Genomic DNA, 14865 nt, shown 5'->3' on the forward strand with positions numbered 1-14865 from the left:
GAAATGGGAGATGTGGTTTAAATGATACAAAGTTGCAGATGCATAGGATAAATAAGTCTAGAGATCTGATGGATGGCACCGTGACTAGCCCAGTTGGCTACACATCTGCCTTTGGCTCGAGTCAGTATCCCAGGGTCCTGGGATGGAGTCCTGCATGGGGTTCCCTGCTTAGTGCAGAGCTTGCTTCTCCCTGTGCCTGCTTTCCCCCTTCTTGTGCTCTCTCACTCTCTGACAAATAAATAAATCTTTGAAAAGAATACTTACTGAATATTGGAAATTTGCTAAAAGAGTAGATTTCGGGTGCTGTCATCCTACACCCAAAAAATGGTAACATACATGAAGAGATAATATGCAAATTAGCTTGACTATAGTAATCATATCACTCCTTAATCATCATGCTCCTTAAATATATACCACATTTTTTAAGAATAAAATAAAAGGAACTTGCATAAAGGGAAGGGTGATGACAGGAGTAAGGGAAGCCTGGAGGAATTGGTTTGATGGGGAAAGATAAACCAGTTGCTGGACTTACTGAATTTGAATAACTCTTTTTCTGAGCCGCCGCACTTACAGATGCATTCTAAGTAAGTATACCGAAAGCAGAACGACCCGTCAGGTTGAGCTACCGATTTTGAATCATCTTCCGCAATTCACCCATGTTAGCTCATGTCGCCAGCTGCTGTCCTTCCAGATCGATGCGATTTTTTTTTTTTTTTTCGCACCTGTCAGCCAGTGGCTACAGGGCAGCATTTTAACGGATCCCAAAGACTTCCCTTGGAATTCGCCGGACGCCGCTCACAGGGCCAGGGCACCGGTCGCGTTGGCGTTGCTGATGCTCTTCCCAGCCGAGGTGGCCTGGCTGCTGAGATACTGAGGGAGCAGCCATTGCAAGTCGGTTAACAAATGAAAGCCTGAAGCTCATGTTTATGTGGCTGTGTGTTCCCAACTAGTGATTTATGGTATTTTAAGCAGAGACGTAAACTCTGTGATTAAGGGCAGTCAGCTAATTCTTTCTGGAGTAGTTCAGGAGCAAAAGCCTAAGAGAGTCTGGATTTTTAGGCAAATTAAAAATCAGAAAGCTTTCTTTACACAAGCGACAAATTAGGAGGTAATTAATCACATTAAATGAGGATTCACCGTGGAATTCCTTCAAACCACCAGTTTCCCCGCATCAGTTAAAGAATTTGATTAACATTCATCACCCTCTTCTATCGAGCATGGTTCCTCATACTGATTTCAGCTCATTTGGTTCCTTGCAAAGAACGTTTCCGCAGAGAAGAGTCACTCCCGCAAAGTGAACAGGGAACAGCATGTGAACTGGAAGTAAGATCTGTTCTCACTTAGCTTCCGTCTTCGTACCTTCACGTGAGCCATGAGCTCGCACATGTGACTGCAACTCCTCCTGACCGCGGACCCTTCTCTTTCCTCCCGGAAAGAGCGGGCACTTGGTTCTCTCTCCCCCTGGGATGGTGGACCTCTCTTTGTCCCCGTTGCTCATTTGTTTCATTTCTTAAATTCCACAGGAGTGAAATCATATGGTATTTGTCTTTCTCTGATTTATTTCATTTAGCACAACACACTCTAGCTTCATCCACGTCATTGCAAATGGCAAGATTTTACTCTTTTCTATGGCTGAGTACTATTCCACTGTGCATATGTTTGTGTGTGTGTGTGTGTGTGTGTACACATATATATGCACATATATGTCTATATATCTTCTTTATCCATTCATCTGTCGATAGACACTTGGGCTGTTGCCACAGTTTTTCTATTGTAGATAACGCTGCTATGAACATCAGGGACCATGTATACCTTTGAATGAGTCGTTTTGTATTCTTTGGGTAAATATCTGGTAGTGCAGTTGCTGGGTCACGGGGTAGTTCTATTTCTCAGTCTTGGAGGAAACTCCAGACTGTTTTCTAGAGCGGCTCCACCAGTTTGCATGCCCACCAACAGAGCAAAAGCTTCCCCTCTCTCTGCGTCCACATGAACACCTATTGTTTCTCATATAACATTATATAACATTAACATTATATAAGTTCAACAACAGTTGAATTTAGCCATTCCAACAGGTGTGGGGGGATATACCTCAACGTGGTCTTCATTTGCATTTCCCTAATGATGAGTGACATTGAGCATCTTCTCATGGTGACATTGTAATTTCTTAAACCTGTTGTTTAGGAGAAAGCTAAAGCACAGAAATTACAATTAATTAATTTGGTGTGTCATTTAATAGGCTACCGATCCCTTGCAGCTCGTTGTTTATCTGCTTCTGTCTTCATCTGTCCAGACTGTTGCCACAAAATCCCACAGACTGGGTACTAAGAAACAGCAGAAATTTCTTTCTCCCAATTCTGGAGGCTGGGAAGCCGAAGGTTGTGGCACAGGCATTGTCTCGTTCTGTTGAAAGTCCTCTTCCTGGTTCACAGCAGGTGTCTTCTCTGTGTCCTCACATGGTGGAAGGGACTGGAAGCTCTTTGGGGATCTGTTTTATAAAAGCACCGATCCCATTCGTGAGGGCCCACCCTCTGACGCAAGCACCTCCCAGAGGCCCCACCCCCCAGAGCTTTCAGGTTGAGGGTTAGGACTCCACATGTGAATTTGGGGGGGAAAGCAGACATTCAGACCACAGTGTCAAGCTTTTGGCATACTTGGCAAAACAGATGATCTGTGGGGAGAAAAGGCGGTCAAGGGGCCATCACGACTGCACCAGTATCAGAGGTCTTTGTTCAGAAGGGTCAGGTGCAGAAGGCATTAAGCATCAACATACCTGAGGGAAAATAGAGCCACCCTGCCACGGTCAGTGGAAAGCCTGTGTGAGACACAAAACCCACTTCCATCGCTTGCAGTACGTCCTCTTCCTGAGCAGGCACTTGACAGGGCCTTGTCATGTTGGACCTAAACAAACAAAAGTCTAACTGCATTTTTAAAAAGCAAACTGCTGAGCGAAGTCTACAATTTGAAAATAACAGGAGAGTGCCGTTCTGCCGGCGCCGAGGAGGGCAGGCCAGCCGGTCTGGGAATAAGGAGAGGAGGTCCCTGGTGGCCATTCGGCGCTGCTTTCTCAGCAACCGAAGCCTAGCAGCCTCCTTCATGTCAGATCAAGATTCATGGTGCAGCTGCCCTGGAAGTTTCTGATTTTTTTTTCCAATAAAGTGGAAAAACACACATCACCTTTAGCTGGGTTTTGGTTTGGGTATTGTTCCCTTTCTGCAGCATTCTCTAGGTGTGGGAGGCAGCTCAGTCTCACACGCATCAGCCTAGCAAATGCCTCCAGGAACGCTGACAGGTCCCGCTGCCTGTTGCTTCCTGGAAGGATGTGGGGAGCTCTCTGTCCCCGAGGCTCACAGCCGATGCCATGAAGAGTGATCGTCTCCCTCGGATTGTGCCTACAAAGTGCCTTTTGCAGATTATTAGCAGATTAAAGGAGGTGAAGTCATGAGGGCCCACTTTCCAATTAAACAGAGGTCAGCACAATAGCCTAATATTTATTGATCTCTTACTCTGTATGAAGCACATTGTGACAGGCCTTTGGACGTGGTCTGTCATCTATATTGCAAAGAATGGAAAACCTGACCAATGGTGCCTTAATCTCCAAAGGCATTTATGATTTATATGGCGGGAGGTCTGGAGGTAGGCAAACCAGTCTTGGCTTGGCAAGATCTACAGTGTTTTCAAGGAAAAAGGCTCTTTCTTTCACTCTCATCCCTACTGGATTGACTTTCATCCTTAGCTTCAGAAGATGCTGTCCCTCGGCCAGACATCACATCTCATTAAAGTAAGGAAGGGGGAAAGAGTAGGTACCATGGGAATTCCCCTTTCTTACATATCCCTTTTATAAGGAAACAAAATTTTTCCAAAATCCCCTTAACCTACCTCCCAACAATCTCACTGTGCAGAACTGGGGCTCACAGATATCTCTAGCTGCAAAGGAGGCCAGGAAGGGAGCATTGAACTTCCATAGCCTTTATAGGGAGGCAGGCAAGAGGGACTGGGGAGTGGATGTCAGCATAGTCAAGCAACAGTGTCTGCCTTATTCATCCTCACAATAGCTCTGTGAAAGGAGTATTGTTGTTACCCCAGTGTGCAGGCGAGAAGACAGAAATTAAGAGACTTTCCCGAGATCAAGCAGCTGATAGATTGTCTGGTTTATAACTTTCACCATCGCAGTCAAACCTCCAGTAAGACGGTTAGGAAGGCAAGTCGCTGAAATGGATTACCTTCTAGACTCTGAATCCAAACTCTCCTTCCTTCTAGTTACGTGTCTTGAGCAGCTATTTAACTTCTTTTCACCTTGGATTGCTCGCCTGGAAAATAGGGGTAACCTCCCACTTATGGTGAAGATTAAGTGACTTAATCCTTATAAGGTACCCAGAAAATTTGGCTTGGAAAAGGGCACTAGCAACATGTTAACTAAGAAATTATGAAGCGGGCTCATTTATAACAACCCTAAACTAGAAAGAACCAAATGCCCGCCATTGGCAGAAGGGACGCATGAGTCGTGGTATAATCACACAGTTGAATACCATGCAGCAATGAAGAAGAATGGGTCGTTAACACCCATGACAACACAAGACAGTCTTACAGGGAGTGAAAGAATGCGGACATGAAAGAGTACTCACTCCCATGTACATGAAGTTCAAGAACAGGCAAAACTGATCTACTGTGATGAAAGTCAGAAGAAGAGTTACCTTCGGAGAGTTCTGCCTGCGAGAGGGGGTGAGGGAACTTTCCGGGCTGCCGGAGAGATTCTGTATCTTGATCTGGGTGGTGATTATGCCAGTATACACACAGGTGAAAATTCATTGATTTGTACACTTCAAGATGTGTGCCTTATCCTATGCGTATGTTATATTTCTATTTTAAGAGTACATTAAAAAATGTTAAAAAGAAGAAAACAGAGATGATGATGCATCGCTGTTTACGCCGACGGGCACTTCTGGAGGACAGTCTTAGAAAGAAAATGGCGGCAGGAAGAGGAAGAAGGGTTATGGGTCTTCTTTCAGAAAGCCTCTCCTGCCCACCCCCCTCCCTTCAGCGGAAGCTTCCTCTGAGTCATTTGCCCAGTCATGGAGATATGTTTGCGCTGGAGCCCTCCTCGCCCTCTTGCCTGACCCCTGGGTGGTCAGGGGTGACCTTCAGTGGCGAGGCAAACAGAAGTGCAGCATCTGATTGCATTTCTCGGCATTATCCTGTGATGAGTCAGATTGCCTACTAACTGACTGAATGCCCGGACGCATCAGCCCGGGATGACCCCAAGGACTGTCCTTCCAAAGGTAGGCTGCCACGGAGCTGACCCCCTGAAGAGCTCCAGCTCTTTGTGTGGAAAAAGGGGTCATGGATGGTGCCCTCAGCTGTCCTGGCAGCAATGTGGGGGAAGACGGCAAGGGCGTGCAGGCTGAGCGGGCCGTGGTGCTCACGGCCCTGGGCTGCCTCGGCCATTTGAGCAGTTTGAAGCCTGAAGGGAGATCCTCTGAAGGAAGAGGTTCAGGGTCAGACCAGGACAGTATTAGGGGCTCTCTTACATTTATGGTTTGCAAGGGCTACAGGGGATGAGAAAGAGCTCGTTTGTGATTTGAGCTTATCAGGGGAAGGAAAGATATGCCGCCCCCCAACCACGCAAGAGACGCAGCATCTTACAAACACCCAAACACAAAGATCTTCTCTACTCTTCAATCCCATGAAGATTTTCTTTTTCTTTTGGAATTTCAGTAATTGGGAGAGCAAACAGGAGAGGGATGGGGGTGCTGAATTGCGCCCCCAGGCTGGAAAGTGTGACCAGCAAGCACTCCAAGGGGTGAGGGGAAGAGAGATTCAAAGCCTCGGGTCTGGGTAAGTGGAGGAGTGGCGGCCTCTGCTTAAATTTGGTCACTACAAGTCAACCAAAGTGCTGCCTGCACTCTGTCCGTCCCCTGTGCTTGAGAATGTCTGGAAATCCTGCCGTGAGAGTGAGGCCCAGGGAGGGGGAGCCTGCCCACCAAGGCTGCCCGTGGAATGTGTCTGGGGCCGTCTCCATCCTGGCTTTGGGTGGGCCCAGGCCTGGCGCTGGCCTGCAGTGCCCCAGCAGATCCCCGGGGGGTGGGACACGTGTTCCCAGGGCATGGAGGGATCCCCTCGTTGTAGGCTGCAGGGCCCTGGATGGAACGCAGACTGGGCCACAGACACAAAGTGACGTACAGCAGGTACATACTGAGACATTCTCTGTGCGGACCTTTGCATGTGCTCTCGTCCCAGATCCCACAGATGTAGGGACTGGACCTGAGGAAGAGAAGAACAGAAGAACCTGACGCTTGTTCAGAAAATCCCCCCCCCACACCTCACGGAGGTGATGGGTTGCCTTCTTCTTGCAGCCTGCTACTCACGGCACACACCCGTGTTCCCCGCGACCACAGAGCAGCCATCAAGAAGGGTCTCGCCCTCCCTCCGCTGTGTCTTTCTCTCCAGTGCTCCCCCCTGCGGAACCCCTATATGGTACCTGTGGGATTTCAGGTACCAGTGGGCATCCGAGCTCAGCACAGCCGCTGCCTGAGCCAAGCACCACAGTCCCCACACAACCAAGGGTCATGAGTTGTGGGAGAACATCCTGGGACAAAAAACAGTTGTTGCTTCTGGAGGGAGGAAAGAAAAATCTTACATTTTTTTCCTCCAGGAAACCCAACCTTCATCCCAAATGTTATTCTGTCATTAGCCTTCCCAGCAGTCTCAGGAGAGGCCGGTGATACCGTGAGCCCTGACTTTATGGAGAGAGAAATTGAGTCACACACCACTCAGGTTCGCATTTGTGGCTCAAAAACAGAAGCGTTTTTCCTCTTTTTGGACTAGGATTGCATCTCATTTCCATAAACAAAACACTCTGGAGAATAGGGCTTTTCTACTTCAAACAAGTGTCTTAAACACAGTTTGATGGCTTTGGGACATACACATTCTGTCTAGGCATATGATAGCTGTCGAATACCATATGGTCGGACCAGCCTCTGATTAGTGGTGGTTTTGCAGATGTTAGAGGAATCTTCTGGAGCGGTGGGTGCCCTCAGTTGGGCATTTTTGCGAGTCCGTATCAGTGGCTTCACTCAACTAAAGAACGCAGAAGCCCAGTTTTGATATTAAAAAATATTTATCACCGTAAGATTATTTTTACTCTCTCTTTTTCTGTCCCTTGAACAGAAGGGTAGCCCGTTGAGTAAAGAAAAAGTAAGGCCGGCCTGTGTTTGGACCAACTGATGGATGGCCAACCCCTCCAGGGCTGGCGACTCTGGTCTGTATCACGCCCAGAGAAAGGAAATTCTTGCAGTCTCCAGAGTGGAAACGAGCGCGCAAAAATAGCAAACGTCTGCTTGGAGACCCATCTCCAGTTTCGTATTAGCTGATGGTTTTTATGGAACTTACAGACAGATCAAAGGGAAGATGCGTTTGTGCTCTCAGGGCCCAGCCTATAAGCCAGAGAACATTTCTGTCTTTCAAAGGGTAGAGAATCCGTGTTTTCACTCAATGAATATTTATTGAGTCCCTTATCTGTGCCAGGCACTAAGACACAAAGACCAAGCTGCACTCCCTATGAGTAAGGCTCCCAGACTAATGGGAGACAAGCATGGAGAGAAAGCATGGCTCGGGATAATGTGTGCTACAAGTAAAATCTGTGCGAAGTGCTGTGACCCCCCTCAGTTTGGAGAATACCTTACAGAGGGGATAAGGCTCTCAGAATCGGGCCAGGGAGGGGGATTCGGGGTGGAAAGAACAGCACAGGCAAAGGCAAGGAGGCAGAGAGTCGGGCGTCGTTCAGTTTGTTCAAATAGGTTTATTTTAGGGATTGCTTGAATTCCTATTATGAGCCAGGCAAGGAGGAAGCGTGGTGAGCAGATCCACTACGGCCCATGGCGCATGTGCATCTTGGAGGACGGAGAGGGAGGCGTGCGTTAAACAAAGCTTCTTGGAAGCAATCACATAGTAACACTCAGATGTCAGACGTCAGTGCTAGGCGGTTAAGGTAGGGGAGGCCCTGAGCCCAGGAGGGCTTGGGGGCGGGGGAGGGAGGGCTTTAAGGAGAGAATCGGCAAAGGCCCTTCAGCGAACACTGGTGAGCACTGGCGTGATGAGTAGGAGTAACCCAGGCAGAGACCAGAGAGCGCGCTGTTTAGGCAGAAATGCCTGGTGTGTTTGAGGACCTGGTGGGAAGCAAGGCTGGATGGACGGACTGGGCTGGACCGTGGAGAGCTTTCCAGGCCTTGCTGATGAGGGAGCCAAAGGCTAGCTGAAGACAAAGCGTAAAGAAGCTGACACCCGTCCTGGGTAGGACACATGTGACATTCTTCCAGGAGTCTCCCACTACATTAGTGTTAATACCTTGCTGGAGAGGAAAACAAGCTTAACTTCACAACGGCAAGGCCTCTGGTATCTTGTAGGTATCTGGGGGATGCCTGGGTGGCTCAGTCGGTTAACCGGGTGCCTTTGGCTCAGGTCAGGATCCCAGGGTCATGGGATCGGGTCTGTCATTGGGCTCCCTGCTCGGTGGGGAGCCTGCTTCTCCCTCTGCCTGCCGCTCCCCCTGCTTGTGCTCGCATCTGCTTGATCTCTCTCGCTTTCTGTGTCAAATAAATAAAAAAAATAACATCTTTATTAAAAAAAAAAAAAAAAAAAAAGCATATGAAACCTCCCAGTGCAGCAGCTCTTTCTGTCCAAGGGTCCCGTCCCTGGGCTTTAATAAACCACCTTTTTGCATCGAAGACGTCTCAAGAATTCTTCCTTGGCCATTGGCTCCGGACTTCACCCATATTCCAAAACGACATTGTTGCGGGGAATTTGCAGTTTTTGCCTTCGGTCAGGGGAAAACCAGCGCGGCTGCCCATCGTCCTCTCAAGCCTCGGGGGGTGTGATGTGGCCCGGCTGGCCTTTCAGGAAGCTCACGGTGGTGGCCGTCTGGCTGACCTCAGCGGTCATTTAGCGTGCGGCCCTTCAGCAGCCCTGGGGGCCCCTGTCAGGCAGGCCTGGCGTGAGCCGCGAGACCACAGGCAACGGCAACACTCAGCCTGACTTGGCAGCAACGGGAAAGGGCCCGACTGCGTTTTGATCGAGTTTCACTGAATTTGCCAAAGCTTTGTCACATGTTCCCTCAGGTACTTGACAAGCGAAGGACAGGAAAGGACATGTGGGGGGTGGGGGGTGGGGGATGGGTAAGCAACACCCAGACAACCTGGGACGCTGGCACCGGCCCATGTTGCTGTTCATGAAACCCAGGAAAAGGTGACAGTTTGGGGCGTTCATTGTCCACTGGCGGCCAGCCTGGCCGGATGCCGCTGACGCCCCGTGAGGCCGAGAGGTGGAGCACGAGGGCAGAATGCAGGCTTTCTACCCCGGAGTACCTCCGCCTGGGGAGAACTCGCCTACCCAAACCGGGCAACCCCCTGGAAGGCAAGGCAAGAAACTGGGGATCAAGCCAGACACCTTTCTTTCATACACCAAAGAGATAGAAACTCCGATACTGGTCTCTCCCATAATAATGGACAATGTACACGGAAACGAACGATTTTCTTTCCAACTAAGAACCCGCTCTTCTTCTGAGCAGCATTCAGCTCCTTTTGCAACAGAAAAGCTCCAAACTTCTGACCAAAGTTCAGGAAAGGCTGCCATCTGTAAGCCTACACAGAGGAATTTCGGCTTAGGTGAAGTTGGCCATCATTCCTCTAGAACTCTCCTCTGGGCCAAGTCTAAGAGATTTCCTTCCTTGAGTCAGCCTCTTCCAGGCACAGAGGCCTGTCACTGCCGAGGCCGGGCATGCCACATCTGGCAATGTCACTGTTTTGGAACAAAGCACATTCACCTCTAAATTGAAAGTAATGGGTTCGATTTCTTCATTCTCGTTTTTCTGCCATTTCCTCAAGGAAATATGAACGCTAATTCTTTTCTTCCAGGGAAAGTGGCTCTATTTGGAATGGGAAGGTATACGGGGCATTATTTCAATTATTTCAGCTTATTCAGCTGCCTGGCCTCCCGTGGACCCTCCCCCTCCCCTGCTTATCCCATAATGGCAGTTGCTACAGTACATTTTACCACTCTTTTCAAGTCAAGGACACACTGTATGTGTATTGGGGGAGGGGGGCGCAGGGTCAGAGGTGGAAGCTCTAAGTCTGATTCTGACCCTGTAGGATTCTCTCTGGGCCACATAGCCCAGCTCCTGCTCTTAGAAGTATGAGTTCACTTATACCACTCCAGCTTCCACGTCTGTCCTCCATGTATCAAATGAGGAGCTGTGCTCACACAGCATACTCCCTTTCTAGCTCTAAAACAATTTTTTTTAATCCTGAGAAAGTATACATCCTTATATGTTTGACTTATTTAGTTTGGTATTCCCCTGGAAACACAAATCCATCATGAGAAAGTAGAAATATATTTCCTCAGACCATCTCTGTGATTCTGAACGTTGAGGTCCTAGTGGGATGGTATTTGGAGATGGGGCTTTGGGGAAGTGATTAGTATTGGATGAGATCATGAGAGTGGGGCCCTCAGGATGGGATTAGTGCCTTTCTGAGAAGAGATAGCAGAGAGCTTGCCGTCTCTCTCTCTCTCGCTCCACGAGCACACGTGAGGAAAGTTCATGCGAGGACACAGAGAGAAGGTGGCCACCGAAACTGAATGTGCCCACACCTTGCTTGGACTTCCTAGCCTCCAAACTGTGAGAAGTAGACTTGCGTTGTTAAAGCCACCCGGTCTGCATGGTATTTTGACCTGGCAGCCTGAGCAGATGAAGACAGCAGGCATTCCCTAGGATAGTCTTAATGGGCCTTGGAAGTCTTCTTGCTGAGAGAAGACCCAGAGAGGGAGAAGTAGGCTCCCCACTGAGCAGGGAGCCTGATGCAGGGCTCAATCCCCGGATCCTGGGGTCATAACCTGAGCCAAAGGCAGTCAATTAACCAACTGAGCCACCCAGGTGTCCCTAGACTTTAAAGTATTGTAAATAAGTACTCAGAAGGTAGCCATGGGAGAAGACACCTCCGGTCTTCTTTGGAAGCAGGAAGGATAAAAGCTATAAAAGTATATCAGTCAGAGTTAAACAAGGAAATAGATATTTCTAGCAACAAAACCAATTACCAGGCATGTTCCTTTCAGCACTGTAATGATTTCCATGGTCCAGCTTTTAGCTCCACTGGAAATGACAATGCAGCTGTCACTCTAAACATCATACACCATAAGTGGCATCATATGTGTTCTCATTCTTTCAGAACCAACTCAAATGTCATCTCTTCTGTAGCTTTTCTAAATGTCATTTGAAAATGACATTTGTATACTTTTGCATTTCATGGCCCCCATACAGAATGTATCCCTCGTACTTCAGGGTTCCCACTATAACCCACTTTTACTTCAGTGAGGCACTTACCACATCATATGACAGGAAGTTGGGGTCCTTTCTGTCTTGCTGGATAGTGAAGTCTCTGAGGGCAAAGCCACGGGTGTAGAAGCTACTCAATAAAAGAATGAATGAATGAACGAATGAATGCTCCTTTGTGCACAGCTCATTTCTCAGGTATCCCTGGTTCCTAAAGGCTCTGACTTGGCTATCAGATTGCAATAGTCTCTGCCCCCTTCTGTCTCCGATACTATCAATAGTAGTTCAACATTGCCATTTTGGGGTTTTAGCCACAGAATAATGAGCCATGGGAGTTACTAGGATGCAGAGCCCATAAGCTCCAAAGGTTGCGTGTGAAGATCCAGCATTTTAATAATATTGTCCCAATATGTTGTTCTGTCCATATTTTAAAGATCTCTTGCTCTGTATTTGTTCTGAAATCATTGGCACTTCCGAGATGCCAGAACTCCACTACCGCAACATGGACTGTTATATGACCTAATTTAGAAGGTGTGCCCTCCTATTTACTAGGAGAGTAACTCTCTTATAGTTTATGGCTTTGACCGATTCCTTTTCAATAAGATAAAACTAAGGACTTCTATAACAATTCAAATGTTAAATTCAGTTAAATATGAGAAAACTGCCTTCAGGATAGATTCTGTAGCACAACTTGTCATCAGCTATGGTGTCTCCTGTGTGCCAGAATGAAGAAGTAAGCAATTTCCCCCCGAATGCCTGAATGCCTCCAAATACATCTCTTGCCCTGTCCTCTGGGCTGGAATCTAACCTATGTTTCATTCCTTATGAATTTTGTCATGGTTGGCCATTTCTTGGATGCTATCTCCAAGGAAATCTCCTCAGAATATGGAGACTTAAAGAGTTGAAGACCTAACATGACATCAGGCATAGGTATGTGTTGTGGTAGAAAGACAGAGAGTGAGGTTGGCTTTGGAAGCAAGGTTCCCGTGCTCATGTAACACCAGGCAGGCAGCCATTCCCGAGGTGGCTCTGGTGGATATGGCCATACTACGTGAGATGTAGAAGAGAACAGAGAGATTCTGGAGTATTTTTGGATAAACTTCTTAAGTTAATCCATCCTCCCTCCTTCTCCTTTCCTTCCCTCCTTCCTTCATTCTTTCCCTCCACAAGGATTTACTGAGCACTTACCATGGTCTAGGCACTGTCCTAGGCTTGGGGGAAAACATTAATGATTAAGACCGGGTCCCTATGCCATCATGGAGCTTACATTCTGATAGAAGAGAGAGATAACAAGTAAATAAATAGTAATGTGATTTCAGGAAGAAACTTCTATTTTATGAAAAAAAAAATGAGCAAAGGATATGGTGGTTCATCAAGAAATCAAAAATAGAATTACCATATGATCCACTACTTCTATTTCTGGATATATACCCAAAAGAACTGAAGGCAGGGTCTCAAATGGATACTTGTACACTCAGACTCATAGCATTATTCATAGTCACCAAAAGGTGGCAACAACCCATAGAAGTCCATCAGTGAATGGATGGATGGATACAATGTGGCTTATGTGTATAAAAGTCTATTATTCAGCCTTTAAAGGAAGGAAATTCTGACATATGTTACAGTATGGATGAACCTTGAAGACATTAGGTTAAGTGAAATAACCCATTCACAAAAGGACAATTATAATATGACTCTACTTACATGCATTATCTAAAGTCGTCAAATCCACAGAGACAAAAAGTGTAATAGTGGTCTCCACCGAATAAAGGAGAGTTACTGTTATTTAATTGTACAGAGTTTCAGTTTGGGAAAGATGAGAAAGTTCTGGAGATGGGTTAGTGGTGATGGCACTGAATTCCACTGAGCTTAAAAATGGTTAAAATGGGGCACCTGGGTGGCTCAGTGGGTTAAGCCTCTGCCTTCGGCTCAGGTCATGATCTCAGGGTCCTGGGATCGAGTCCCGCATCAGGCTCTCTGCTCAGCGGGGAGCCTGCATCCCCCCCCTCTCTCTCTGCCTGCCTCTCTGCCTACTTGTGATCTCTCTGTGTCAAATAAATAAATACATTTTTAAATGGTTAAAATGGGGCACCTGGGTGGCACAGTCAGTTAGACCTCCAACTCTTGGTTTGGGCTCAGGTCATGATTTCAGGGTTGTGAGATGGAGCCCTGACCAAGCCCACCATCAGGCTCTATGCTCAGTGTGGAGTCTGCTTGAGACTCTCTCTCCCTCTTGCTCTACCCCTTCCCCCAAGCCCTGCACTTCCTCTCTCTCTTTCAAAGAAATAAGCTGGTTTTAAAATGGTTACAATGGTAAATGTTACATGCACTTTAACAATTAAAAAATTCATCTTTTAAAAACGGAACAAGGAGCTGGAGTGGGGATGATTTCAGTTGGGATCATCTGGGAGGGCTCCTCTGAGAAGGAGGTGACATCTGAGCAGAGACCAACCTGAATGACGAGGAGAGCACGGAGCGACACAGGGGATTAGTTTGGAATTTTGTTCTAAGTGCAGCAGAATGGCTTTGGAGGGTTTTGACCAATTAAAGAACATGCTCTGACATACCAATAAAAGATCATACCAGCTGCTCTGTGGAAACAAACTGAAAGGGAGAAAATCCAAAAGGCAGACGACCCATGAAGAGATTGTGGCAGTTGTCTCGGCAAGGGACTGGTGGCTCAGGTGATCTTGAGATGATGGAGGAGGTGGAGAAAAGTGGTTGGGTTGGGATGTATTTTCGAGGTAGAGTCATCCTGACTCACCAGTGGATTTGATATGGGGTGGGGGGAAAGGGGTGCATTAAGGGTGATGTCTCCATTTTTAACTGAGCAACTGACCGAAAGAAGGTGTCAACCACTGAATGGAAATGACTAGAGGAAAAGCTCGTTGGGGGATGGGGAGGGGCCTGGGGACTCAATCTGAAGGTGGTTTACATAAAAAGTGAAATAAAAATTCAAGACTGGGTGAGTGATAGCACTCAGTGATAGAAGCCATTTATTAAGTACTTGAATAAATGAAAGAATTAGTTAATTAAACGGAATATGTAAATGGAGGGAGGAGGGAAGGAAGGAAGAACAGAAACTAATTCTAAATGTTAGGCAATGTGAAGGGGAACCATTTTGCAAAATGATATGATTGTAAAGACCCGAGGCTAGAATTTGAAAGAATTACGTTCCAGTCCCAGATAATAGTTCCAAAACATATTCCTCCCGTCAGGTTTTCTTCCAGGACCTCCTGCCTTTCCCCCTTCACAGAGAATGTGTTCACATCTTGGCTCGACCCAGCAGCAAGCCCACAGCCCTAGTATCCCTGTGCATAAACACACAAAAAGCACACACACACACACACACACACAGACACACACACACACACACAGCAGAGCTCACAACCTCTGGGCCAGGGAACAGCGGACAGAGGAGCTCCTCCAGCTCTGCACTCACCAACCCCAGATCCAACACTGTCAGCGCAGGAACTGGGGTTCACACACACACACACACACACACACACCCTAACAATCCAGAAAGTTCCCGGGGAAGGTCAGTTCCC

The 14865-nt window shown here is 47.4% G+C and overlaps 1 protein-coding gene across 1 annotated transcript in view; it reads left to right on the forward strand.

Annotated features, from left to right (window-relative positions):
* Nucleotides 1–14865, forward strand: part of PARM1 (prostate androgen-regulated mucin-like protein 1) — a 99238-nt gene that overhangs the window by 47648 nt on the left and 36725 nt on the right. The window lies entirely within an intron of this gene.

Source organism: Mustela nigripes, chromosome 1 (assembly GCF_022355385.1).
Source record: "Mustela nigripes isolate SB6536 chromosome 1, MUSNIG.SB6536, whole genome shotgun sequence".
Lineage (NCBI taxonomy): Eukaryota > Metazoa > Chordata > Mammalia > Carnivora > Mustelidae > Mustela > Mustela nigripes.